This window comes from Lactuca sativa, chromosome 7 (genome assembly GCF_002870075.4).
Source record: "Lactuca sativa cultivar Salinas chromosome 7, Lsat_Salinas_v11, whole genome shotgun sequence".
NCBI lineage: Eukaryota > Viridiplantae > Streptophyta > Magnoliopsida > Asterales > Asteraceae > Lactuca > Lactuca sativa.
The window spans coordinates 69,271,266-69,275,967 of NC_056629.2; positions in this window are offsets into that span (position 1 = coordinate 69,271,266).

A 4,702-nucleotide genomic window follows, 5' to 3' on the forward strand; every position below is an offset into this window, starting at 1 on the left:
TTTTGACGTTCTTTATATCCACGCGTAGGTGGAGACGTACTCTATAGCTTTCGTTTAGACTCCGTCGGCTAATTTTTACTTTATTTTTAAAGTTATATATTTAACAGGCCGGGACATGATTGGTTCGTTAAAATCTCATAACTTCTTCATACGAAGTCAGATTTGTGCGTTCTTTTTATGGACACTCTCAGTTTAACATATTCTACGACTTTCATTTAGATTTCTAAGGCTAAAAGTCGCTCTATCGTAAGTTCACTATTTACGTTTCCCGTTGTCGCGCCGGTTCCATCGTGAAACTTCGACGGGTCATAACTTCTTCATTATAACTCGGATTTCGGTGTTCTTTATATCCCCGGAATCCTTGTTTCGACCACTACAAGTTTATGTAGAGATATCGGGCTTATCTCACACTTTAATTTTGACGCTTATTTTTATTCTTTGTTAATTATACATTTATAATTAAATAATAAGCTCATAAATACACATAATTCACATAATACTCAAATATTTCATCTTTATTACTTCAAAAAGAGTTACAATAGTTGACCTAGACTATTACATTGTCAAAAATGCTTAGCCCCGAAATCCGGGCGTTACACATAGCCACCATCATCATCATACATTCAAGATAACAACATACATGGTTTATAACATTGTTTTTGTTCATAAAAATTACATCCAAAATTAACAAATGTATCATGAAACCAAAATACAACATTCTTTCAATTCGATAGCTGTAAAGAACCGGCTCACTGTGTTCCTGAGAATACAAGTCGTTTGAAAAGCGTCAATATATAAAATCTTGGTGAGTTCATAAGCATGTTTGTATGAAAAAATTGTAGTAGTTTGTAAATCTCCAGAAAATCCAATATCTTCCTGTAAAAATAGTTTGTAAGTCTTGTTTCAAATCATGTATAATTGCATGTGTATTCTTTGTTTAACTTATTTGAAAATATATAGATAGTGATGCCCAGAAAATCCTGTATTTTCTTTTATATGAAAAAAGGTGGTCTTAAACCCTAAGACCCGAGTGGTGAAATTAGATGTACAATAGTTGATACATAGGTTCGTACTTCGTAACATGAGTAGAGTTTAGATACTTCATAAATTTTAATATAGTATTGTTATTATCTATGTGAGTCGTTATAACCATACTAATATGACGGAGTGCCTGTCTTGACGTTCTTCAGACGTCGGTTTCTGAGAAGATATTTGTCACCCTAGACTGGCCTGTCTAGCTGTAGCGAGCAACTCAAGTGTGGGGTGTCAACCCCGTATAGATCTATACACAAACTCCCGCTCTCTCCCTCTAGGAGACTTTGGTTATAACTACAGGACTTACGGTGTACACTAATTGGGTACTAGTGAAGGAGTGTCTCACAAGAGCCTTAACAGAATTTACGCAAACATTGAATTTCATTATTTAACGTTATAAATAATGTTACTACTGTATATTTTTTACTACAAACCATAGGTGGTAAAAATATAATCGTTTTTACCAAAAGTGTCAAAATATCACACTGTTACTCTATTGTCACTAAAGGCTCAATTAACATAAAATTTGTCATATAAGGCCCAATTAAAACAGAATTGTCGCAATAGGCCCAATTTTTACCCAAATCATTGTAAGAGGCCCAATTTTACTAAAATGTTCATGAATGACTTAATATTATCCAAAATATCAATAATGGCTCATTATTACCAAAAGTGTCGAAAATGGCCCATTTTTACTAGAGTTGCCAAAAAGTCCATTTTTACAATAATATTCATTTAAGGCCCATTTTTACAAAAGTTTTCAAAAATGGCCCATATTTACAAAAAACAAAAAAAAACCCATTTTCGGACCAGTTTGCTAAAATGGTCAAAAAAATGGCCCAAGTTTATTAAAAAGCTCATTTTCGGCCCTTTTATACTCAAATGTTCAAAATTGGCCCAAGTTTATTAAAATATTTAAAATGGCCCATTCTTACCTTTATGGCCAAAAATAGTCCAATTTTTAGTGATACTTCCACATTTGATCAATCTTCATGTTTTCATGCCTAAAGTTTGTTTAAAACATATTCTTGGACTAATCTTTGTGATATTTATCTTGCATCAAGTGAAAACAAATTTCATTTAGAAGCTAGATTTCATTTTTAAGAACATATTATGTTAACTAAGTCCAACATCTTGAGATTTAACCAAAAATCTCGAGTTCTTCGACTGTTAGCATGGATTTCACAACATTTAACACACATATCATACAATACATGCACATATAAGCAAATATACAAATATTTACACAAGACCTTGACTTGCATCCTCCCCCAAAAGAAAGAAAGCTTGAAAATAGGGGTATGAATCTCACCTTGGGGGCTTTTTCGGTTTGAAGAGGAAGATGAAAGGAACTTTTCGGCCAAGAGTGCTTCTTTGAGGAGATCTTAGAAGTTGAGGGGCTCTAGGGAAGCATATGCACAAAAATAAAGTAGTTAAAGGGATGACCATAGTATAAGATGAAGTAAAACAACTTGAGTGTGATTATGAACTTACCAAGTTAGTGATCTTTGAAGAGGAACTCTTGAACACACACCCACTTCACACGATTTTTGGAGCAATAACAGAGAAAGTTTCTTTAGTTTTTGGGAGGAAATAAAAAAAGTGTGTTAGTTTTGAAATGAAAAAGTGGAGAGGGTGGTGATGGTTCGGCCGTATGTAGGGAAAGCAGAGGGAAGATCCCTCCTTGTTTTATGTTGGACAAAACTTTACTTCTAGATACATGCTAGGTAGCAACCTAGATGTATGTTATACAACTTTTAGGTGGCACACAAAAGTCAACCTCTTTTATTTGTTTTCTTTTTGTTTTAAGTACCGATCAGGTTTAGGGAAGAAGGGAGAAAGAAAGAAGTTGGGCTTGGTTTGGAAGGGTAATCGAGAACACATTGGCCCAAGAAGGATTTTCAACCCATGAAGGCCCATATATGGCTTTTCGCCCCAATGAGGCTAAATGGCAAGGTTTTTTGGCCCAAAAAGGTTAAATGAAAGAGTTTTCGGCCAAAGAGGGGCTCATTAAAGGTTTTTGGTCTTGGAAGGCCCATCAAAGGGTTTTCGGCCCAAAATAATACCCTATGGGGGTATTTGGACCAATTTAGTGTAAGGAAGGTGTTCACGGCCAAATAAGGCCCAATAAAAGTCTTACAGCCTATAAGGATCGTGTTGAGGATTCATTGGCCCATTAAGGCCTAATAGGAGAGTTTTGCTCCATTAAAAGGTTTGGACCGAGAAAACTTGGGCTAAGGCCCAAGGTTGAGTGGATATAGCTTATTGGGTTAGGTTTTGGGCTTACACAAGGAAGTTTCAACTTGAAACAAAATTTTTGGATGTATAAAATTGTATAATATTTAATTTAATTTATACTACACATGGTGTTACAGAAAGAAACTATCTTGCACATGGATCGAAAATCTAGCCTTAAAATCCTAGTTGTGACAAAAAAGCACAATAACATTTATTAGATTGCTTGAGAGATCTTTGCGGCTTGCGTTTTTCAACAGTGGGAGTGTCATCATCACAAGCTTTTCAAACTCTTTCAGCAGAACCAGAATTGATTTTGATATGCTCACTCGCACCTTGCACTGCTTCTTTATTTTCAAATGAAGTAGAAGCATTAGAATCATTCACCTCATCACGAGCTTTTGAATCATTATCTTCAGAACAAGAATTATTTGTGTTATGCTCATGCCCATATTGCACTATGTCCTTATCTGCACATGAGGTCGAAACATTAGAATCGTTTACCTCAACACTTATAGTGGGACAAGATTGTGTAGTCTTAACTGAAGCTGGTACAGGGGGCTGGCCATACTGAGCCAATATCTCTACCTCATTGGTTTCAAGGGCAGGGTATAGTTGTCATTGAAGGGAGGTGGAACACTATGATACCCTAGACCGTTATTCTAATTATCTTTAAATTTTAATTGTTTCTCAATCATAGTCTCAATTATCTTACTTGACACATCAAACTTTTTAAAATTAAAATATGCATTTTCAAACTTATTTTTCAATGTGTCAAGCTCGGCAGTTAGACTGGCAATCTCTACTTGAGCATAATTATATTGTTCACATTTAATACTATATTCTTCCTTAATCCTTTTTAGGTCTTTGGTTTGGGCATCTAATTTTACTTTTAAGGTTTTTTTTGTGCTTTTTTGAGAGTGTATCCTTCATATTTAAGGTCTTTAATTTCCCTAATTAATAAATCATGTTGATCACGATAAAACTTAATTTTAGTTTCACCAGACTAAGAACATGAATTGTCATTAACCTCAGTGATTGAAGAACTCATTATTCACCAAAAAGATTAATTACCAAAAATAGAACTGATTGTGAAACCAAGAAAAAAATGCCCTTTGACTTGAAACCTCGAAACTCAAACTTGAAAATCAAACTTAAAAGGTCAAACTTGCAAGTCAAACTTAAAAGGTCAAACATGCAAGTCAAACCTAAAAGTCAAAATTGAAAGTCAAATTTGAAGTTTAAACGTGAAAACTTGAAAGTCAAAGGTCAAATTTGAAAGTTAAAAGTCAAATTTGAAAGTCAAAAGTCAAACTTAAAAAGTCAAACTTGACAACTTGAAAGTCAAAGATGAAAGTCAAAATTTTGTCCAAAAAGAATGACCTTGACCGAAAACAAAAGATTCTAAACCGAAAACGAAATTTCAAGACCA